The 24841-nt window shown below is 42.8% G+C and overlaps 1 protein-coding gene across 5 annotated transcripts in view; it reads left to right on the top strand.

Moving 5' to 3' along the window:
• STX8 (syntaxin 8) overlaps nucleotides 1–24841 on the top strand; it is a 174144-nt gene that overhangs the window by 99586 nt on the left and 49717 nt on the right. For 2 of the 5 annotated variants that reach the window (XR_016443950.1, XR_016443953.1), the window contains 2 exons: nucleotides 659–1822; nucleotides 2474–2659. The exons of 1 other annotated variant lie outside the window; for it this stretch is intronic. The gene's annotated coding sequence lies outside the window, so the exon portion shown is untranslated. The remainder of the gene's footprint in view (nucleotides 1–658; nucleotides 1823–2473; nucleotides 2660–24841) is intronic. 2 more of the 5 variants (XR_016443952.1, XR_016443951.1) reach the window with 2 other exon arrangements.

The following is a 24841-nucleotide window of genomic DNA, read 5'->3' as shown; positions in this document are numbered from 1 at the left end:
GATAGCAGACAAAGATCCATTACTTGGTAGTTGAAGTTGGACACATTCAGAATAGAAATGAGACATTTTTTTTTTTAAAAACAATGAGGGTAGTTAACTAATAGCATAGTTTCACTAAAGGTATGATGAATTTGTCATCATTTATTGTCTTTCTCAAAACCATGTGCAACTTCAGTCAGAGTCTGGGTTTGCATATTTTATGTAATGAAACTGTTAATGCTGTCATGAAATTAAATATAGGCCATAATAATCCTGTCAACCTTTTAGTGTGCGAGTCTATGAAAGAAAGTTAATTCTGCTTGTTTGTAACTTGTTTTGAAGTGAAGCTCTGAACTCGGATCTATAGACTGCTCTGCTTTTATAATCTGATGTTTAGCAGTTATGGACAGAATTATGGAGATAGCTACAGTATTCATGACTGATTTTTAATTTATTTTCTCTTTTTGTTAAATATATAGTATATGAAATTTTCTTTAAAAAAAAAAAAGAGATGAACAACAATACAGGGGAAAGAGTGAGGACTACTTGTATACAGCGTGCACTCAATGTCTAACAATATCTTGCTTGTCAGATATTTTCCTCCCCTTTGAAAGGTTCTAGTACAAATGCAAGGTCCAGACAGTATTGCTGGATAATGTATTCCCCTCTAACTATAAAGGTGGCAACTGTGATAGAGATTTTGCGAAGAGGATGTGAAACAGAAAACTGAGGAGGATCCACATTGGATGGTAGTGACCTCTCTTGCACTCTCCACATTGATTTTTGTTTGTGTGGTGGTGGGGAGGGCTGGCTGGTATTGCCATATTGAAACCACCCTAATGAATCTTCCTGTGTTTGTGTAACAGTTTATGTATCCATAAACTCTATATTGGCCTCATGGCTATTTTATACTGTCTGATTGGGTTGTTTTTTTAATAGTAGTGCTAAAAAGCACGAGTTTATAGCATATTACTTGTGGCATTTCTCCTTCCCTTCTCTCTCATTAGCACTAAAATTATTAAAATACTGTAGTCAAAAACTTCCCGTGTAACTATGGGCATTTTGTAAATGACTGATACCTCCTAGATAACTTTGGAAGGTGTTCTGTTTGCCTCTGTGTGATCTCATTCAATTTTGTTTAAATCCCAAGTAACCTGTTAGAGTTCAGTAGTACCACTTGAGATTTACACCAAAGTAATTTTGATATCTTTCTCTCTCCCATTCCTTCCTTTTTAATTCTGAAGACATTTCCATGAAAACAGCGTCTTTGTTTTTTCAGCTCTCATCTTTTTCTGTCTTCGTGCCTCATTTGAAGTTGTAATGTGCGTGTTTTGTTTTATTTTGTTTTTGTTTAGCAGTTATCCTCCTAAACCAAGAGAATGGTAAGACAAGTGGAGATTTCTGCTTTTGGTATGAATATAATATGGTAGCATGGCGTCGGCAATATTCCTATTGTCTAAGAACTTTGTAGCAGTCAATGTGGTAATAAAACAGACCAACATTGATGCAACTGCAAATTTAAGCTCAGTATTTCTATAGCTTTTATTTCTTCAGACAGAATGTCAGTTTCTTTACTAGGTTGCTGCCAGCACGTGATGGGCTTTATGTGCTTTTCTTGTCCCTGCAGTCCAAGCATATTTGTTTTAATAAAGAGTCCTGTTGATGAGGGGTTGAACAAGGAGCTACTGCTTAATTTTCACTATGGCTTTGGTTATGTGCAGGCCAAAAGATGCCCAGATATGTCAGACAAATAAGATAAAATCTGAAACATGTTGTTTTCTTTGCAGTTTGCTTTTCCAATAGTAAGATCCCCACTGACTTCAGGAGTAGTCTTAAACTGATGGTAGGTGTTTGACCTTCCACTGCCAGATTTCAATAAATTATGGCCCATGATTGTTTCAACTGCATCTCCTTTAGAAACCCAGTAGGCTTTATATGAATTCAATGGCAAATTTCCCATGGTTGCTTCCAAGTCAGCTCAGCTGCCCTAGGCCACAGGGACTAGTGTTTATACACCCAGTAGCTTAAGTTCATCCTTTCTCAGCACTTTTATCTTCTGCGGGCCATGGGTTTGCAATTCGCTTCATTAGAGGCATGTGATAGTTGAAGCAGAGTTGCACATAATTTTAAGGGTTCCCCAAACAACTATGCTTTACTTTAGTCAGCACAAAACATAAATCACTGTACACATTTCCTGAAACTTCCTTAGGTTTAAGTCAGAAGCCTCTGAGAAGTCTGGGATCCTCGCTCGTGCTTATCAGTTCTCAAAATCATGGGGTGCCTTTAGTGTGGCCAGTTTCCTTCTTTCTCAGCTGGGCTCTCTTTGTGTATGTGTGTGTTTTTGGTTTGGGTTTTGTTTTAAACAAAAGCAGACTGTTTCCTTCTCCTGCCCAAACTTCTTGTCTGTTGGTCCCTCTGAGTTTCCCCAAGTATCTCAAGTTCGGTGGCTTTAAGAACCCATGCTAATACCTGATCTCTTCATTCTCCTGTGTAGGGAATTTCCAATCTCTAAACCTCAGCCCTCTTTGGAGAGGTTGGAAAAACTGGCTTTATGAAGGATGGCTTTATGAATGTGGGCCATTGTTTCAAGGTGCTTCCATTTGAATGGGATCTCTTGCCATTTACCAATCCTCTTTGCCCCTTATCTGGAAGATACATTACGCAGCCATGGCAGCAGATGGTGAGTTCAACATACCCTGAACCACGAATGAAATTAGATGTTTTTAAAATGATAAGAACTTGTAAGTGTGCACAGAGTTCCCAAATCTGGCACAGAGATGCCACCTCTAAGATGGCCACATGGCAGTTATACAGCATCTAAGGATGCACATCACTAACCATGATCCTATTCTACCTTGCTCAGTTATCTAGAAATTTGTCAGTATATCTACTTTTGTAGCTCTCCATCTTAGCCTGTTGTGGCCAAGGAGGTTGTACCTACCTTTTGCACAATAGTGTAGTGATTGGGGCACTTGCATAGGAGGTAGGATGGTAGATAGAAGTAAAATCTAAATGAGGAAGTGTGTTAGTAATCTGGCTTTTTCCTTTTTTTGAGGTAGAGCTCATGGTTAGCCTTGAGTCCAAATCAAGGTCACACATAAATGTTCTGTGGCCTTAATGTGTCCTATAACAAGCAAAACAAAAAATGGTAAGGCGACAGAGGCCGTGAACAGGTGCTGGGTTTGAGATAGAAGCCTTTTTTCTCTGCACAAAAAGAGAGTGTACAGCTATTCAAGGCAGACAGGGTTCTTTGGGTGACTCTGACATCTTTTATTAGACCAACTTAAATAGCTGGAAAACAATTATTAAGCAAGCTTTCAGGTTTAAAAACCCTTCATTAGGCTAAGGAAGTTTCAGCAGTTGGGGTGTGCTCTTCCTGGATGGAATGAAAAGTAAAGAAGCCAGAGGCTGGGCTGGTCTGCATACAAGACAGGTTCTTTACTTTTCATTCCATCCAGGAAGAGCACACATCAACTGCTGAAACTTCCTTAGCCTGACTAAGGGTTTTTGAACCTGAAAGTTTGCTTAATAATTGCTTTCCAACTATTTAAGTTGGTCTAATAAAAGGTGTCAGATTCACCCAAGAACCTTGTCTGCCTATGTCCTTAGACCAGCATGGCTACAACCTACACCCTTACAGCTATTCAATGTATTTCTTGTGGAAGAGAACAGGCACTTCTGCAAGAAGATAAATTGGATATCTGCCAGGAAGATATCCTTCCTCCTCCCGATCTGATGTGAACGACTCTTCTCTTGAGTGCAGAGGAAATCCAGTATCTCATAGTTCTCTGCTCTCCCTTCCTCCTGCCGGAAGAGAAGAAGGGAAAACACAGTCTCACTGATAGCCCACCCAGGGGTGAGCTGTTAGCAAGCCTTGAGGAGAACATGCGCTGAAAAATATCCAACTCTCCTGCCAATTACCTGATTGGAGGAGGAGGAAATTCTCCTGTGAGGGGATCCTTCCTGAACCAGGGTGCATTGCAGGAGAATGATTTCCCTCTCCTGCCAGTCAGCTGTTTGGGATGGGGAGCCTGCTGCAGAAACCATCCTGGAACCATTCCTGCTGTGGGAGAATGCACCTGCTTCCACCTACTCCATGTTCTATGGAATACGAACTTTCATTTCTACCTAGGAGAACTTTTAGTCTTTTCTCCTATGCTTGAAGAAGGGTGCATGTGCCTGACAGCTTGCAAATAAAGGATTTTTTTTTGCAAACATCTAGTTGGTTTAATAAAAGATCTCACCTCTACCACAAGTTCTGATTCCTTTTGCCTCTAGACCAGTATGGCTTCAACCTGGATACCTGCTTCCATTTCACACTGCTTCTCGTCAACCCAGGACCGTTGTGGGGAGGGCAGGGTACTGCGCTGTGGTTGCAACATCTGGGGAGCCTTGCAGCTGTGGCAGAATGACCCAGAGCAGTGAGGGGGAGGCAGGGGCAGTCTGGAGGAATGCAAGACATGGGGAGTTATTCTCCTGTGATTGAAACCAGGAGGTTCTCATCACAAAAGAATGGGCCCCTATCCTACCAGTCAGCTTTGTGGAGGGATGGTCAGGGCAGGGAGGGCATTCTTCTTGGGTGGGACCCTCCCGCAGGTGTCTGTGGCAACGACTGCTGCTTTCAACACCTGCCAACTGCAGATTGACAGCCTGCCTCCTTCCCAGGCACGGGGCTCCCCCAAGGGCAGGGGTGGCCCAAGGAGCAGCCCTCTAGTGTTCCCTACCTAGCCTGTGTATAGCTTGTTCCTGCCCTGTGGCTGGAGCCTGTATATTCTAGCTCCCAGTGAAAACTTCTCTGAAGTTCTTACTGCTAGAAATGAATGTCTCTCCATGGCCAGAGTTAGATTCTTTTTCATTTCTCACTCAGGTGAAGCTCTTTGAGTGGTCTCCTATAGCAGGCTTGGCCTTGGATTTAGGAAAAAGGGCATATTTCTTAGGGAGGCAGCAAATGAGCAAAGTGATTTCTTCATAATGAAGGTTGGAAAGTGAAAAGGAGCAAGTTTTAACTTTCTGACAGGATAGTTCTGTGCCTCATTCTGATCAGTGTTGTGGAGAGAAACACGTACTTGCCATTGTTACTCTCTACTATAAACTTCTAAAAAATGCAATAAGATAAGAAGCAACAAATGTACTGCCAGCTCTGCTATTGGCAACATTATCTTCTGTTTGAAAATATGCTACAAAAGTAGTGTTGGGGTTTTTTCTGTCTTTCATTTTATCCTATTCCACAAGGTGGCATTGTAATCTAATAGCCTTTCCTCATGAATCCATTTGAAGATGAACCCAGGTAGATACCTCTCTAGTGCTCATTTAGTTTATTTATTTTTATGATAAATTTTTCCAAAGAAGTTGAAGCCATGACTTCAGCTACTGCTTAGTTTTATCTTAGCATAGTTTCAGAGAATTTGCATTAAAAGCAAAGGCCACACTTTGCCAAAGTTTTCAGTTTTGCTTGTTTTAAAATGGGGAAATATCTGTTATATACGGGGACCCCTAAAATTAATAATTCCCAAAGACTGTGGTCTTTTTTTTACTCTGTTCTCAGTAATAGTTATTTTAGCCATGAACTTAATTTACTTTATAAGCTGTGGATGGTGGTTACTCAAATTATCATACATTTTATGTGTAGATGAGCAAGTCTCCATCAATGTGTGTGTTTGGGTTTTTTTATTTTAGTGCAGTGGAGAACTTGTTCTTGGGTGACACTTGGTCAACCTTTCCTGCAGTCTGATTCTCAGAAATATTACATTAATATTCCTTTCAAAAGCCACATTGATAGCTGCATTGGTTCCGAGTTGCCTGTTTTTACTTGGAAGTGATGAGTTTTCTTGTCCTAGCTTGTTTTTTCTTACCAGGTCTCTCTCTTCTCCCCTCTTGAGTCTGCTCCATTTTAAGAAATCCCTTTTAGAGAAGTCTCTTGCTTGAGCTGTTATAATTGAAGCAGAAGGAAAAAACTTATCTAAAACCGAAACAAGTATACTATGCAAATACTATGCAAAGGGCAAATATGGCTAATAATGCTGCTCTCTCTGCAGATGGGGAGAGACGGAGAAATTGGATCCTTTACTTCCCTTGCCACCTAGTGCCAGTTTTTAAAATAGGTGCATTAAATGTATTAATACCATGCTGAAATGAATGTATTGGGCAAGAAATCTGAATTTTCTCTGTAGCATAGCCATAAAATAATGGATTTGACATATTGCTAGCTAAGTAGAACCTGATGAAGGTCATTCCAAATTTCCTCCACTTACTACATGTTTTCCTTTCTTCCCTTGCTGTAAACTATCAGGAAGAAAATTTACCATCAATGGAACTTCCTTTTAAGTTTTAAGTATTTCCTCCCACGTTTTCTCATATCTTGCCATATTTTATTTTCAGGCTGTTCATAGCTTTCTCTTGTTCTTGCACTGAAGGAATTGTCCCAGTCTTGTAAAGCAACGTTTTAGTAGCAGTTGGCCAAAATACTGTAGCTTGGTCCATGACAGGCTGACACCTTCTGATGCAAGTGTTGTCATCACATGTGCAAGTGAATCCCCCTGCCATTGAATTGCTACAGATATTTTAGGCTTCATGAGCTAGATAAAATTGCTTGGTAGACTGGATCCAGCCTGCTGGCCGTAAGTTGCCAAACTCTGCTATAAATTATTTTCATCCTCTTAAGTGGTTTATATCACCTTATGTAAAAATGGGATATAATTGAATATAAAGTTTTTCTTGTCTATAACAGTTGCTATAGTAATGATTCCAAACTCCATGGCTCCCAGTACAGAGGAAAGGATAATATGGTAGTTACTACAATAATCTAGATCTTGCGAGACTTGGCTTCAACTCCCTGCTGTGTCGCAGTCTTTCTATGTGCCCTCAGGATCATAGGAAAGTACAGGTGGAAGGGACCTCATGAGGTCATCCAATCCAGCTCAAGGCACAATCATTCCTGACTAAACTATCCCAGAAAAGTGTGTGTCCAAACCTGGTCTTGAAAACTTCTAAGTTTGAAGATTCCACAACTTCTTTATGTAGACTGTCCCAGTGCTGACCACCCTCATAGTCAGAAAGTTCCTCCTAATTTCCAACCTAAATTTCCACCGCTGAAGGTTGAGTCCATTGCTCCTAGTCCTGTCCTTTACAGACACAGAGAAAAGCTTATCGCCATCCTCTCTTCAATAGGCCTTCAGGTATTTGAAGGCTGTTATGAGATCCTCCCTCTCATTTCTAGGGGGACAGACATTGAAAAAGCCTGAGCCTGAAATGATTCCATCTTTGCAGGTTAGTCTAACCTGGCTAGGCTGAACTGGTTTGCAACTGTACAGACATCTCCTCTGGACTGAAGAAATGCAGGCACATGCCTGCAGTAGCTCAAGCTAGAAGCCAGGGGGTGCTAGAGCAGCTCTCCTTTCCCTTGTACAGTGCTAAGCTGAGTAGAGTGTGGCCAGGCCCTGGCAAGAGGGTCTGATTAGGGAGGGCCCCCTCCTCCTCTCCCCTCCCCCCACTCGTCCCCTCACTGCTCCTGACCAGCAAGAGAGCCAGGAGGGAGTTGCACAGCATTTAGTTACACAACAGGGAGTTACACAGGAAGTAACACAGCATTTAGCACCCCATCAAAACAAAACAAAAGCCTCTCATTAGTTCAAGTTCTTCTTAAACAAATTTTTCCAAGGAACGAATGGAGGGACATTACCACCTAACTGTTGATTAGCTCCAAAAAGCCCTAAGTGGACACTGTCCTGTCTTTCTTCCTTTGTCCTGTCTGCCTTACACAGACATCTGTCAGTATTAGTTAGCATACCACATGCTGGCTATGATCTGTGGGGGAGAGGGGAGGAGGGGAATCCCTTGTTTGAGCAGGGAGTGGGGGGGGGGGGGTGAGGAGCAAGAGGAAGCCAAGCAGATGCCACTGTACCTGCAGTCTCTGCCAGAGCTCCAGTCAGAGAGCAGAGGGGAGTGGCCAGCCCTGCTGTGGAGCAGAGAGCCCCGCTCAGGGCTGCAAACCATCTGGAATGCTAGGAGGACTCTGGTGTAAGTTAAACCAGGAATGGGTGTGAGAAAGACATTGCATAAACCAGTTTGACCCAAATTGGTTAAGTCTGATACTGCATTCAACCAGGTTTATTTCAAACTGGTTTTAGCCATTTTCAGACTTATGTGCAGTGCACATTTGTTCTGTTACCGGTTTAAATCGATTTCTGATCACTTAAACCTGTTTTTGTGTAATGTCTCATCTCCAAACTAAATAAACTTAGTTCTTTCAACATTTCCTCATAAGTCTTGCTTCTAAGGCCCTTAATCATTTTTGTCATTCTCCACTGAACTCTCCAATCTGTCCACATTTTGAAGTATGAGGCCCCAAACTGGACACAGAACTCCAGGTAAGGCCTCACCATAGCAGAAGAATTACTTCCCCTGGTATTGCAAGTGACACTCCTACTAATACAACCTATCATGCTGCTGGCTTTTTTTGCAGCAAGAGCACACTGTTGGTTCATATACATTTGCTGGTCCACTGTAACCCCCAGGTTCTTCTCTCCAGTATTGCAACCTAGGCAGTCATTTCCCAGTCTGCTTTTGTGCATGCAGTTATTCTGTCCCTAGTGCAGGACTACATATGTCCTTGTTGAATTTCTTTTGGTTGATTGCGAACCATTTTTCCAGCTTATTCTGGTCATTCTAAAACCTAGACCTACTCTCCAAGTATCTGCAAATCCACCTGACTTGGTGCTGTCCACAGATTTGCTAATGAAGTTGTTTAATAACTAGCCAATTGCCTGTCAAGAATGACCGGAGGAGTGGAGGGTGGGCTGGAGTGCCAGCACCCACCACCACACACTGCCGCTGCCTCCCAGGAGCTTGGGGCGGGGAGCTTGCCGCACTGTCCCCCTTGGCCAGCACCCCGTGTCTCTGCCACCTCCAGGGAGCAGGGCTGGTGGGCAGGGGCAAGGCCAGCACTGCTGGCCTCTCCCACCGCCCCCCCCCCCAGCTCCATCCCCAGCATCATAGCAATGCTCCAACCCGCCCCCACCTCCTGTCTGGAATGCTCTTGGAACGCTCCGGTTGTTTGTCAGCATTGTGATTGGCTGCCAAGATGACTAATCGGAGTGCATATAAAGCGTTATGGATGGACAGACAGACAGACAAAGGCTTTTATTATATTTGAATATTGGAACCAGAACAGACCCCTGGGGAACCCAGCTTGAACCTTTCTGAATCTTTGCGCATGCTCTCACTCGCGCTCTCTCTCTCGCTCTCGCTCTCTCTCAGATACAAACAGTAGCACTTCTAGTCTTCAAATGAGTGCTGTGGTGATAAAAACACTTGTGATTTGGAGAATATTTAGTGACAGAAGAGGCACCATCTTCCAAACTGCTATCAGCCCTAAAACAAATCTGTAATAAAATATAGGAACAAGACTGGTTTACTTTGAAAACTTTGTTTTAATGCATTAAGAAGCAAACTCGAGTCAGCTGAAAATACCAGCGTCAGTGAATGAACAGACCACATTTGAATAATGCACACAATGAATTGGAAAAACAAATAAATTGATTCAGAATTTAAATCAATCATTAGAATCAAGAAGGTGTTATTAAAATTCCTTAACAAATATAAAACTATAAATGCATGTATTGGACTGCCTTGGGTAATGGCAACAGCAGTGGATGAAATAAACACAGTTCTAATATAAAAACATAAGTCTGTCTGTCTGTAATGCTTTATTTGTGCTCTGTTTGGCTGACAAATAGCCAATTAGAGTGCAAACAAGTATTCCTACAGGAGGTGGTGGCAAGATGGAGCGCCACCCTGCTCCCTGGAGGCAGAGGCAATGGAGTGGATAGAATGGGAGCAAGACCTCACCCTCCCTGCCGTGCTCCTTGCAGGTGGGAATGATGGAGTGGAGGCGGGGGTGAGGCCAGAGCTGGCCTCGCCCCCACCCCTTACTCGTTGCAGGTGATGGCAGCGAGGGGAGTGGGGTCAGGGGAGACGAGGCCACCAGTACTGGCCTTGACCAGCCCCTCCCCCCTTCCATCATCACCGCCTGCAGTGCCCAACACAGGGTGACAGATCAGTGGTAGTGGAAATAGCGGGCATGCGATGGCGGTGGCAGTGGGGAGAGAGGAGGAGTGAGCCCAGGCCCAGCGTGGAGGAGAACTGGGGCCCAGGGCGGGGAGAAGCTGGGCTACAGTGGCAGGGAGAGCAGCAGGCCTTGGCCGACCTGGCGGTGGTGGGGGGATGGGAGGAGCAGGATTGGAGCCAACGGTGGAAGGGGGAATAATGGGACTGAGCCCAAGCTGCCACAGTGGTGTGGAAGGAGCAGCAGACCTGGCCCAACACGGCAGCAGTTGAGCGAGGGGGAAGGAGCAGGCCTCCTCTCCCTGCCCTACCCCCCGTCCCTGTCCTACTTCTCCCCCACGTTGGCTCTGAACCCAGTTCTCCTGTCCCCTTCACCGCTGCTGGGTTGGCCCGGGCCCTTTGCTCCCCCCGTCACTACAGCCCAGCTTCTCCCCAACCTCAGGCCCGGTTCTCCCCTGCAGTGAGCCCGGGCCCACTCATCCCCTTCCACTACCATTGCAGGCCCAACGCAGGGTGGGGGGAGCAGCAGGCCTGGCCCGACACAGCAGCTGGCGGGGGGTGGGAAGAGTGGGCCGCCTCCCCGTGTCAGGCTCGGGCCCAATCTTCCATGCTCCCTGTGTCGGCCCCTCCTGCACTCCTCCCATCATCCCCCAGTGGCCCAGCTTCTCCGCACCCTTGAGCCCAGTCCTCCCCTGCATTGGGCCCAAACCTGCTCCTCCCCTCCCCCTGACACTGCAGCAGGGAGGTGGGGGAATGGGCCTGGACCCAAAGGAGCAGGAAGGAAGGGAGGAGTGGGCTTGGATGGGGGTGGCACAGGGCTCCACCCCTCCGTCCCTCCTCCCATCATACTTCATGGGCAATTGACTAGTTTTTCTATAACAACCAGGTGTGTTTTATTAAAAAGGTTTATTTAAATCTTAATTTTTATCCAAAAGTCCATTTAGACAGAACCTTTGCAACCAGCCTTAGTTGGGGGGCAGGGAATAGGACATATTTGTCTCAAGGTGTAGTCCTTCACATAAAAAAAACAAACAAACAAAAAAACTCAGTCTATACTTGATCTTCCTTACAGGTTCCAGTGTGGGATGGTATGTGACAGGGGATATATAGCTGACAGAGATTCTGTTTCTCCCGGACAATTTATATTTATCTGCTCTTGTGCAAAAATCTCCTTTAGCTTAAATAATTATTTTCCATCCCTGATAGTTTTTCATTTGTTTCTGAAAACCAGTCAATTTTCTACCCACACAAATCCCTCCAGCTTTGCTAATTCATGTCATAATCATTTTAGCAGGCTCTTCTCTATTCCTGTTCCAATATAAATTCATCTGTCTTGAACATGGGTGGCCAGAGTTATTCTGGTACGTGGTATGCTAGGTAAGGTTACACCAGTGCTTTTTACAATGACATTAATACTTGCCTATCTCAAATATTTTTTACATCTTTATTCAGATTCATCTTTTTTTATAGTTGCATCACAGTAGGCAACTGATGATCATCACTCAGCTGTTTCCAAATGATGAACTCCCAGTTTAGAGCATACATTCTTATGTTTGTGACCTTGTATTTTTTCAGTCTGTTAAAATACAATCCACTTCTGTTATCCTCAGTTATCCACTTATTTCTCTGCAATATCTCTATCTTCCCCTCAATTATGGTGCATTTCAACTAAGTGCTATCAGCACTTACACATTCCTACATTTTTGTGCCAAGGTTGCTAAAAAAAAAAAAAAAAATGTAAATAAAATCAGTTCCCAGATCAGTTTTTGACAAAATCAGTTAGTAACGCCCATCCAGCCCGATAGCTGCCCTTTTAACTTTACCAGTCCTTGTCTTCCTTTTAGCGAGAGGCTTGCCTGTTTCACAGTTCTAATAAATATCTTATCTAGCTTAACTATTCATTTTTCATGTAGCATTGCAGTGAGTGCTTTACAGAAGCCTAGATAGATTAGATGGATCGTGTTTCAGTTACTACGCAACAGAAACCCTTTTTGGGGTTGATTACCTCTCTCTCAATTTGTATTGTTGTTTACCCTATATTTCCATAGATGATGATAATGTCGCTATGCTAATGTCACTACTTCATCATTACAACCACATCAGCTGCCTTGTTACCTTTCCAACAGTCTAATAAATGTTGTAGAATCCATTTTTCTTCTTCCTCAATTTTGATTTTTGCTTTCCTCTGCTTTGCTAGTTCTTCTTCCTCATACTCTTTAGAAGTGTTCCTTGTTATGCAATTTGAAAACACTGATCTACAAAATCATCAAAGAAGTGTCAGGTTAGTTTAGTATGTGTTCTACATTTGGCAAAAACGTATTGCATTTTATCTGATTTTGCATTTACTTCCATGTCTTTTTTTCTTTTCCATTGTTTTTAAATGGTAGGTGTCTTATTTAATCTTTTTCAGTTTGTAACGTACCATGCCCAACTTGCTAGACTAGTACAAATGCTTACATATAAACTTGATTTTTATATGCCAGTTCTTTCAGAATTCTGGGATTGGGATTATCTAACCCCCCCCCATTTTGAGTGCATTAAACCCTTTTGAGTTTTGTTTCCATGTTTGTTACATAATTTACATGTCCATAAATTCATTTCCATTAACCATAATCCTGCCTTTACCCCTTTGTAGAGCTTCATTTCCATATTGGAAAAAGTATTCATTTAGTTTTTAGGCTATATCTTTATCATCTGTTATTTCTACTCTGTCTTCACTACATAGTGTTCCTGCTTGCTTCTTTGTTTTGTCTTTTAAATGCATCTCTTCTCATGTATTTCATTCCCCTTCTACACATTAATGTGATGGAGCCACACAACTGCTTTATCACTGATGCTTGCCAAGTCCTCATCCTGGGTACTTGGGTGTGCTGCACACATGGGAAGGTAGTCAGCAGTCTGTGGTGCATATTGGACTGTCCTTTAAGCCAATCTTAGAGTATGGCATTAAAGTGTCAAACTCCAGTGTGAATCCTGTTTAGATTAATGCATAAATTGTGGGGGAGCTAAGACCCGGGTGGATAGCATGTTTGGTTGCTTATGAAGTGCTTGAGATAAGAATCAGTCTCATCCCACTTTTTGTGGTGGTGTTCATGTGTCCATAGGGCACTGCTCCCACCTCCACATTGTTGCAACAGTAACTGCACCTCCCATCTAAATGAGTTTCTTAACTTTAGTTATTTATGTACTGATTGCACCAAGACTTTGAGAAGCAGGTGCTCCTGGTTTTGTTGGGTGCATTGAGCAAAGAGTTGCCTTCTGTCTTAGTAGGGGAGGTAGTGTCCCTGGTAGTACTAGCAACATGTCGACAGGCATGTATGTTACACACCCCGTTACTATTCTTATTGCTGAGTTCAGGGCAACATCAACTTTGCTGGTGTGGCTATTTGACAGCAGTATTCAGCAAGTGCGTATACTAGTGCAAGTGTTGATGTTTGTAGAGTGGTGAAGTTGATTCCTCAGGTTCTTCCTGCCAGGTCTTATAGGTTGTTTCTACTAGTTGTTTTCAACCAACTTACCTTTTAAATATATGAAGATCCTTTTGCTGTTTGTTTCACTATCTTGTGCAAGGCTAAACTCAGCTGAACTTATGGCAATTCCCCTTTTATCTCTACTGATTTTGACTGCTTAAAAAACCTTCCTTTGGTGGTCAGAATTTTTTTACTCTCCATGAAGTCTTTTTACTGATTCCCAGTATACAGTTTGAGAGGATGATTCATCTTCCTAGGTCTGAAGCTTTTCTGTACGAATTTTCTTCTTTCTTGGAGATGCAACAAGAGAGTTTTTGCACTGCTGACTTGAAGAAATTCCAAGCCGCCTCTGTATTCAGATCCCTGGAGTGTTCCTGACTCCAGTTGGCTTTACTACCCAGTTCCTTAATTTATCAAAGTCTGAAATCAAGAACTTAGTTGCAGACCTACTTTTGTTCATCTTCCCATTGAATTTAAATTGAATCAACTCATGATCACTCAATCTAAGGTTAATGTTTTATAAGCAAGTCTTCTATAAGGTCTGAATTTGCATTTCTTGTCAGACTTTCCTTTCCCCAGTGAGAGAGGATAGTGGTGGCATCCCTGTTCTACAGGTGGGGAAAACACAGACAGAAAGAAATAAATTGATTTGTTCAGTGGAATACAAAACACACAGTATATACTGATCCCTAGATTTCTCAATTCTAAGTCCTGTCCTTTAATTGCAGACTGTCCTGCCATGAGTTGCACTGACCCAGAAAGAAAGGAAGCAGGGAAAGAATAGCTTTGAAATAAGAAATTCTCTGTGTATAATACAGCAGTGTAGTTGTCAGACCATTGTGTGTTGGTCTGCCTCTACACTAATTTGAGGACAGTTGTTTCAAGGGTGCAAGATCGCCTAGCATTTGTTAGCTGTGTCCCAAATTTAAAAGGAATAAAAGCAGTGGTGGTAGGAGCTTCAGAAACAGAATTTCTGGCACCCATTCATGAAAAGGTATAAATCAGGCTGACTGTCTAAGATTGAATAAAGATTAGGCATATTTAGTAAGCCACAACTAGTAAGATTTTTTTTTTTTTTTTTTTACTTATGAAGGTGGAGGGGACATAGTTTGCCTCTGAGGGTAAGAGACTGGATAAAAAAAGCAGGCAGTAGACACCTAGTTAATTACATTTGCATATGCAGCTGTTCAAATAGACTGAACTTCACCAGTGCTTGTTCGTACCTCGCAGGAGATTTAGAGCAGCTGTTGCCAATCCACGTAACCTGATTGTACCAGTCTTGGGGTAAACTGAGCCTCTGAGCACCCAGCTCACCCAAGCCATCCATCATTCCAAAAGGCCACGTAATTAGTTATAGCTGAATATAAAAAGGAAAAGTTGGAATTGTGTGAGCTGTCCAGGGGCAACTGCTTACAGTTTTGTTTCCAAGGCTACATCTCTCAGAATGAAATTACCAATTTATAGTTTTGAAAATGGTGCTGAAATGTATTAATCTCTACATTACCAAAGCAGCTGAAACTAGCTCAGTTTGGTCCTTTCTTTCACAATATGCGGGATCTATGTTTTAGGGTCTCTTTATTGTGGAGTCCATGTCATGATTTTAAATCACCTTAAAAAAAAAAGTCCTGATTTAAAATTGATTTCATGTAGGTGTTTAAAAATATTACCGACTCATTTCTGATATGCTGCCTTGCCCCTTTGATCCTGCAATAGGCAGGAAATACATGGAGGTTATAGTCTGTGCCCTACATAGGTCTGAGTACCTTGTTTTTCTTTTCAAAAGGATTGACTCCAGTTCTTACCCAGAAGGATGGTTTAGTATAACAAGAGATACAAAAGATAAGGATGCAGTCTGGAATGAACTGACCCTTTTATTCCTGGAAACAAAAAACTGTCTTGGTGATGGGATCCACATTTCACAGCCCAGAATCCTGATTTATGGGCATGAGTCTCTCGAGGTGGGCAGCTGACCTTGCGCACAGTAGACACAAATGTGGCCAGAAGAGGGGTTTTGAGTATCCATCGACCTGCAAGATAAGATTTTACTATCTTTTCAGGAATACTCAAAGAAGAAATGCTTCTTGATCCCATCAGAGTCTGAGATATGTAAACGAGGAAGGGGCATGAAACTTTGAAAACTGAATTAGTAGGGAGAAGTGGTTGGAAACATTTTAGAAGCAGTAGACTGAATTAACACAGCTTGGTCCAAGAATAGGCTACTGTTTGAACTGCTGATGCCCCCTACCATCAAACTGCTGCTGACACATTTGCAACCTGGCCACTGACGTCCCTGTTTTGCAAGCCAGATAAAACTGCTTTGCAGGGCACAAAAATTGCTTAGTGGGCCAGATCTGACCCACAGGCCATATTTTGCAGATTTCTGGTGTGGAGCACTGAACTTATACAAGCAGATTGGCTGTTCTGTCAATAGACTGGCAACTTGGAATGGTCCTTAGCCAGGCAGTATTCCAGCTAATCCCCAGGGGTCTAGGTCATCCCTAGATATGCCACTTTATATTCAGTTGAAAGGAAGAAGGAAAAAAAAACTTCCTCTCCTCAGAAGGACCTGATGATCTCACGGGTCCTTTCCAGGCCTAAATTTCTGTGAAGCAAAACAAAGCGTCTGCACCCCCATTCCTCCAAACCTCCCCTCTGCCTTAACCTCGGGTTTTGGAGTAAAATGCAGTTGTGACACCCTGTAACATTAAGATTTGCAATTTATCTCCACAGTTTTCTTTTCCATTCAGCAGATCTCAGAATTTTTTAATTTTAAGTGTTTTTCTTTCCATTGCAAAATAGACTACTGGGATATGATCAGATGATCTATAGCAGTGGTTCTCAACCTTTTATGTACCAGGACCCATTTGTAAACATCAATGGCCAGTGCCCCCCTCCCCCAAGCCTCAGCCCCCCAATGTGTGGGGCTGGGGGTGGGTGTGTGGGGCATAGGGGGCCCCAAGCAGCACCTGCCGGAGAAAAGCCATGGTTTCCCATGGTTTTCTCCATTAAAGAAGAATCCATTTTTAAAGTTTGTTTATGACCCTTTCGTATATTCTTGTGACCCACTTTTGGGTTGCAACCCATGAGTTGACAAACGCTAATCTATAGTTCTTCTAACCCAGTCTTGAAACAGTTTCCATGTAAACAGTAATTATAGCAAACTCCACCATACCTCATTCACTTCTGTGAGGTGTAGATTTCAAAGCTCAGTTGATATTGTATAAATTCTAACACTATTAAGAAATTAACCTTGATTTTTTTTTTTCATCTTAAAATAAGAATACATTAATACATGTTACTCCTGAGGGGTTAAAATAGCAAAAGTTAAATTTCCTATAGCAGAGTTATCTCAGTTGTGGTGGTGAACTGTTTTTTGTAGCATCCTAGGACCTCACATTTAGATATATGAATACAAAAAAGAACAAGGTGTATATTCAACAGGGAAAGCCAGAACTAAAGAATGTAGTGCGACCTCATTACAACAAATCCTATTTATAATAAACCCCTACTTTGCAGTTGCAACAACAGAAACAGATTTTAATTAACTTTTTTCTGGGTTGCAGAGAGTTTGTTATAATGAGGTTGTACTGCATTACACCTGTGCATTGTCCTCAAGTTAATTCTGTTTAACCATTGCTCTCAATCAGTGAATCTCAACCAGGGTGCCAGGGCACCCTGGAGCGTTAGGAGATCTTTTGAAGTGTGCCACAAAGTGCGATGAAATAAGTGCATGCTTCGGTTCATCCCTGCCCAGCTGCTATTCTGCCGCCTCTGCTCTTCTCCTCGTCATAGAGGTAAGGTTTGTAATAAAAGAATTACCAGCACCTCATTTCAACAGTTCAATTCACAAATGTTATGGAGGGGTGCCTCGGGTCAAAAAAGGAGTGGCTGGAGTAAAAAAAAAGTTGAGAAGCAAATTGCTAAAGATTCTCATGACTCTGTAGTAATGATTGGTCTGCAAACTATGGCTTGGTCATGATGCCATATGAAGTGGTCTACAGCTCTCCCCAACTTAAACACCTTTATGCTATATACAGGTGAAAGTTTAATGATTTGTGATGGTGCTTGAGGCATATCAGAAGTTGTTAGTTGAAAATGTTTGAGAGATATTGCTATATTAATACTGACTGATTTTTTCAAAAGCACCTGGGCAAGCAGGATGCGTCATTTCATTGACATCCTTTTGTGAATTAGATGCCTTACTTGCTTAGGTGCTTTTGAAAACCTCCCTATATTTCTGTTTCTGAAATCAGGTTATTCTTTCAAAAACATACAAACTAGCCCTTAACACTATATTACATAACATTACATTAGCGTAGACTAGTGGTTCTCAGCCTTCTTGGACTTGAGGAACCCCTTCATAACGTTACTGAATTTAGTACCACCCTATTTCAAAAGCAAATGTATTTATTACATGGTGTAAAAAAATGTATGAGTGGAAGTACATTTTTAAACAAAATGGAAAAATATGCATAAGTAACCATAATGTTATAATCAGCTTAACTCTCTTTGAAATGTCTGGGTTTGTCTTGTGAATTGTGTACCTGTTTGCACATGTAACAGTGCTAATATTGTGCAGTATCCCATGGCATCCCAGCTGAGAATCACTGGCACACTCTTGCATATTATGATGTGCATTAATGGGTTTGACTTGGGTAACAAAGAGGATATTTGTGATCACAGTTTAAGGGTATATCTTACATTCAAGTTCAGAGGTGTGATTGTATTTCATATATACATACTCAACCTAGCTTGGTGCCAGGAGCAGTACAGTCACTGTTGTAGAGAGCTCACTGTAGGGTCTTTGCCACAGTGTTTACTCAAGAGCCCAGGCAGGTTTTGCAGCCCATGTGCAGCTAGTAGTAGTTGTGCTGTTAACAAACTTGGGCTAGCTAATATAAATGACAGAGTTGCAGTCGTGCTTCTGGCGTGTAGGCTAGACGTTCCAGAAGAGCTTAGTCCAGTCCTTCAGCCCTTACTTAGAAGCATTCCATATGAGTTCTGTGTATGACTAAGGAAGTCAGGATAGGCCTCCGGTATTTTTACGAAAGTCAAACCTTGTACTCTACATTCAGGTATTTCTTGGTTCCCCACGTTCTAGCTTCTTGTTGTGCATCTGAGTTTGCTGTCATTGAATTCACTACTGACCTGCTTCTGACAGACTTCTGAGGATGCTTCTCCATGCTCAAACCAACTGACCTGTTGACTACTTTTCATGTAGTTTTTTACTCCCTCCATGTTGACTTCTGTTGTTCTGTGCTTGATTGTTCTTCGCCTGTCTCTTTCCCATCATTTTTTCCTTACCTCCCACAGTGGTTCCTCATTGCGACTTCTGTCAGCCTTGTGTTTCTGCTCTTTGTCCCCACTCCTTTCTCTTTTCCATGGGTGTCAGTCTGCATGCCGTGTCTGGGGCTAGGGCTAGTGCATGGGGTTGGTGTAATGATCTGCAGATCAGATTGCGTGACTCCATGGGCCGGATCCAGCCTGCAGGCTGTAATTTTACCACCCCTGCTCTATGCTGTCTTCCCAAGTTTGTCCTTCTGCCACTCTAAACTAATTTCAAATGTTTTTTATATTATATGTTTGGTAGTGAAGATAGAGCTTCAGTAACTCTGCCTACTGACTTTATTTTCCAAATCACGCTTTCCTAAACTACTATATTTTTTCACCTGCCAAACCCCTCCTAATAAGATGTGCTCCTTGTTTTTGAGACGGTAGAATAAAGAAAACAAGTTGGGGTTTTTTTCTAGGTATGCCCACATAGAGCAGGGACAGAGCCTATTCCTCAGCCCGCTTACTAGGGGTGTGCGAAGCAGGCCCTATTCGATTCAGATTCAGCCTGAATCGGGGACAGTGTCATCAGTTCAGATCACTGTCCTTGATTTGATTTGGCCAAATCCAAATCTGAAGATTCGATGCTGATTCAGAGAATCCGCAATTCAGACATAGAGCTTTAAAAGTTTTTTCTACATACCTTGAGGTACCAGTGCGGCTTGTGAATGCTGCAATGCTGGGGCGGATGGAGTGTCCCACAGGAGTCTGGGGGGGGCCCTCCACATGTTTGGCAGCGAACCCAGAAGTACTTCTGGTCCCCTTGTGGGTCTGCTGGGAAGCGTGTTGGAGGCCCTCCTGGCTCGGTGATTGGCTGTGGGGGGACCCTGGGTGCCGCCCCCCTCCCCCCCCCCGACCCAGGAGGTACCAGTTGCTGAGGGGGGGCCCTGCGCACTCCCTGGTAGACCTGGAAGTAGACTGTAAGTGCTTCTGGTCCACTTCTGGGTCTGATGCCAAGCACACTGGGGAGCCCCCCATGCTTCTGTGGGACATTCAGTCCACCCCAGTACTGCAGCATTCATGAGCCTCTGCTACGTAGAGGTACGGAGAAAAAACATTTAAAGCTGTGTCTATGTCCAAATCTCTCCAAATCGATTCGGAGAGTTCTGATTTGATTTGGAGAGATTCAAGGATTCTCCTATTCAATTCAGATTTGGAGATTCATCCACTGAATAGGGCCGAATCTCCGCCGAATTGAATAGGGGACTGAAACTTCGCACAGCCCTACCACTTACCTTCCCTTTCCTGCTCAGGCAAAAGCTAGTTTCAGCCCTTCCACAGATGCATTGTTTGTAGCTATTTGCTGCTCTGACAAAAGCTGGAACTAGTTGCTGCTGAAGGCTGGACTTAATGGGCAGATCTAGGATCTTAAAAATAGTCTGCAGGGTTGTGAGAGACTGAGAGGATCTAAGTTACAAGTTCTTCAGCAAAATGGCCAAAGACAGGATAGGATGTGTAGTGACATATCGAGAACATTAAAAAGGCAAGTGGGTTGTTAACACCTGTGGAGCGAAGAACCTGGGGAGGAAGAACCAGCAGCATTCCTACAGGCTGGGGAACTCCCTTGTAAGCACAGAGGCAGAAAAGGATCTTAGAGTCACCATTGACTCCAAGATGAACGTGGGCCGCCAATGTGGGGACGTGGCCAACCACACCTTGTCATGCATCCACAGATGCATCACGAGCAGGTCCAAGGAGGTGATCCTCCCCCTCTATGCGACACTGGTCAGGCCGCAGTTGGAGTACTGCATCCAGTTTTGGGCATCGCATTTCAGGGATGTGGACATCATCGAGAGGGTCCAGAGGAGGGCCACTCTCATGATCAGGGGCAGCAGAGCAGGCCCTACGAGGAGAGGCTACGGGACCTGAACCTGTTCAGCCTCCACAAGAGAAGGAGGGCATCTGGTGGCCATCTGTAAACTTGCCAAGGGAGACCAGCAGGCATTGGAAGAGTCCCTGTTCCCCCAAGCACTACCAGGAGTAACAAGGAATAACAGCCATAAGTTGACTGAGAGCAGATTCAGGCTAGATATCAGGAGGCGCTACTTCACAATCAGGGTGCCTATGGATCTGGAACCAACTTCCAAGGGAAGTGGTGCTCACTCCTACCCTGGGGGTCTTCAAAAGGAGGCTTGACAGTCACCTAGCTGGGGTCATTTGACCCCAGCATCCTTTCCTGCCCGTGGCAGGGAGTCGGACTTGATGATCTGCTCAGGTCCCTTCCGGCCCTACCAATTATGAAACTATGACTAGCAAATAGCAGGAATTAAGTAGATTTTAATGAGCCATTAAATCAATTGACTCCCTTAGCCCTGCCTGAATAGAAATGCCACTGCTCTTTCTGGGCAGAAAATCCATTTCTCCACTTAAGATGCCCTCCAGTTTGGAGGGGCACGGGTAATTTTAGGGTGAAAGGTGCATGTGATATGTGAGTAAATACAGTAGTCTGCATATTATATTTACCTCACAGAGGTTATAGGAAATGCTGTAAACTGTTGATTTTAAATTCCGTTGAGGTGTTCTAACAGAGAGACCTGTAGGGCTGAACTATAAGGAATATAATTAAATTTTCTGCCTAGGTTTTTTGTGGCTTCAGCAATTATATTTATGACTGTAATGCCTAGGGATCAGCCAAGCATGAGGCTGTGCTGGCCACTGTACAAACATTCTTCTTTCTGACCCTTCATGACGGATCACTTTCTAAACTCTTATTTCCTCCTACATAGCAGCCTTACAAAAAAATTAAATAATATTCTTGTTTTCCATTATTTTTCTACTTCCCTTGATGGACACATTTATGTACCACAAGGTGGACAATATCTCTGGTTTTCTGAACAAATGGCTCTGCTTATGTTGAAATGACCTTCACCTGTTCATTAAAAGCCTGTTTAAAAATATGCACGTTGTGTTGGTGATAGAGCAGTGTTGTTTTTGGGGGGATTTTAGGTGGCGGCGGGAGGTCTGTTTCTCTCCTTCCCTCCTCATTACCAAGCAGAAGCGACTCCTTAGGACCTAGTTTATTTACCTAATAAACTGCCTCTTATATCGTCTAGGAAATGCTTACATTTTTCATCCAAAAAATCCTGGTAACAGGCAAACAGAGGTCCAGCAGTCAGGTCTGGAGAAACAACAAAATGAAGGTCAGCTAATATCACCGTTATTCTCTTTCCCGGTGGCCATGACAGCAGGGGTGGTTTATTTGAGGATCCCAGACTCAGAGTCATTGCTCACATTGTTAGCCTCCTCAGTATTTTAGGCTGTGCCAACAGTTTAGGATATTAATGTATTCTGCAGATCAGTGAATGAAGAATTCCTCTGCACTTCTTTCTTCTTTAAAAAAAAAAAAAAAAAATCCCCCTTCCCCATGCACTTTGTTTGCAGTGTCTTTGTCTGGTGGATGTTGCTGGGCATTTTTAATGAGAAAGCAAAGAATTGCTGTGGGAGGGAAGATGGGGGTGGGAAGGGAGGGTGTGTTTTAGCACTTTTAACACTTAAGGTGAAGTTTTTACAAGCTAGTCAGGTGCATAGGAATTCTTATTCTGGCAGGGTTTGGGAATGCAAACATACAGTAAAAGCTCCCCTTTTGACACGTAAAGCTCATTGATTTGCTTCCTGAAACAAGAAAGTACTTTTTTTTTTCTCTGCAGGATGCCATGGCTCAGTGCTGCTTTAGTATTCATCCCAGCTTCATTACCACAGCCTCTCTCAGCCCACCCTGAGCAGCTGCTAAAAGGGGGCAAAATTAAAGCAATTCATACTCCTGGTGACTTACTGCCAGTGAATAATTGGTTTCTGTTTGCAAGGAGCATTATCACAGTATAGTTCAGAAAACAGAAAATGTTCAGGGCTGGGGGGGCTCTGTGGAACGTATTTATTGAGACTTTCACAGGATTTATAGAGGGGCAGTACAATGGAAATAAAAGCTGGTTTCATGAGAAGACCGTTATCTAATAATAATGAAATGGGTCAGGGAAAGGCATCTGAGCAGGTTTTTATATATTCTGGTTCCATAGCAGGAATTGCACTTATACTTAGATATTTTTTAATATATTCTTTGATCCCTCATGGAAATGTTAATGAGACAAAAACAGCTAAAGAGCTCTCCAGACACTGCCCTGCTTTGGAGAAGGACAGAATGAAACGCAGACCCTGTGTAGGGCTCCTGACACACAAGTCCCTTTGTTTCCTGTTCTATAAACCAGAGACTTGTCTAAAATTGCAGGGAAAATGAGAGTAGGCTGAAGAGGCTGCACTAAAGGGAAGGGGCTGTATATTTAAAAGAGAAAAATTGTCAACTGGCTATTAATGCCTTGGTTTGATGAGCAGTGTATGTGTGTGTTTGAAGTCCAGAATGAAGGTACTCTGAAGATGTAAGCGGGATGCTTTTAGGCTGTCTTTCACTTAGACTTAATTAAGAAACTTGCATGCTTTGTTTCTAGGGGGCCCATTACGTGCGAAGCTCCAGCCCACTTTGAATAGGGGGCTCAGCCTAGAAAGTGTATACATGCTGCTTTTGTGCTGTGTTGCCAAACTGAAGACAGTAGCAAGTGCAAGCTAGGCATTGCCAGAGGTCATCGCTTGTTTATAAAAATGAACCCACATCCCCCAACAGAAGCTAGATCAATTGTATGGACATTTCTTAGGAATCTAAAACTAACCAGCCTTTTTATGCAGCATATATAAGTAAACAAAAAATTAGTGGGGGGTAAAAAAGGTTTTGTAATGCATTCCACAGTCTTGTTTCATTAGTCTTAATGGAGGGTAGGAGGCTAAATCAAAAAGGGCAAACAGTAGTTCTTAAGCAGTTAGTGCCCATGTGTGTATTTATACAGAGTGGAATATTAGCCTTTACATTTCATAGCATTGTTGGATGATTAGCTTTTAGAGGAGTAATTTGAAAAACTAATGATTATAAGACCTTGAATATAATCTTAAACCATGGGGCCAACCTTTTTGGCAGGCATGCCAGAGATTAGCCCCACATCCTCCCCCAGTGTCACTCTGATCCCTGTCCCCTGCCTAACTGGCTGCTCTGTTTTCTGTTTCCTGCCCTGTATTCCCTGTTTGATGTGATGCTCTGCTTTCTGCCAAGTCTGCTACTCCTGTTTTCTGCTCTCTGCCCTATACTGCCTGTCCCCTTCCTGGTCTGCCAAGTGCCACACACTACGGCTGCCCATGCCACAGTTTGCAACTGTACTACAGGCTGGCTGCCCTGCTCTAGAATAAGATAATTTTGTTAACTTCTGACGTAATTAACTTATTTCTAAGTTTGCTGAGTAGTAAGTATGTATGAATCTTCTATAATGCACCTATTTATTCATCAGTTGAAGTCAAACATAGTAATTTTTTATATTTATTTCCTGTCTTCACATACCTTGGCTGTAAGAAAAAAAGAACCCGCATCAATACTTTTTAGCTCATTTTTTCAATAAAGATATAAAGTGTGATTACTACTAATGAAGAAAAAAAGTAGAAATCAGCATGCTCTTTCTTAGCAAACCATCCTTCTTGCCTGCACCCAAGGAGGTGCAACAGAGACCCAAAATGAGGAGCAAAATACCTTTCGCTACAGCAGAAAATGTGAAATGATATTTAATGTTCCTAGTGATGTAAATGTATGTGGGAATTAACAAACATAGGGTGGCACATTTCCTTCCTTAGGAGATTGCAATCCAAGTTAGGGAAGGCAAGAAACTGGGCAACAATTGAAGATATGAAGGGTAAGCAAATGGCTGGATAGTAGGTACAGATTAATGTTAAATAGGTATTTGAAGAAGGAGGTGGTACTGGGTGCACAGTAGACAAAGATGAGTAAGATGGTTCCTGGCATTAGGAAGGTACAAAGTGAGAAATCAGGTAGAAGTTGAGTCAAAATCTTGGATGGGGGATGGGTCAGGATACTGAGAGATGAGACAGGGTATTATGGGTGAGAACAAGTAGTTTTATGCGAATAAACTGGTCCCAACTCATTACAGGGATGATGTGATTATCAAAGAAAA

This window comes from Crocodylus siamensis, chromosome 8 (genome assembly GCF_052110815.1).
Source record: "Crocodylus siamensis isolate JL-2025a chromosome 8, ASM5211081v1, whole genome shotgun sequence".
Lineage (NCBI taxonomy): Eukaryota > Metazoa > Chordata > Crocodylia > Crocodylidae > Crocodylus > Crocodylus siamensis.
Note: the sequence above shows the minus strand (reverse complement) of the source record. Positions and strands in the feature narration are given on the sequence as shown.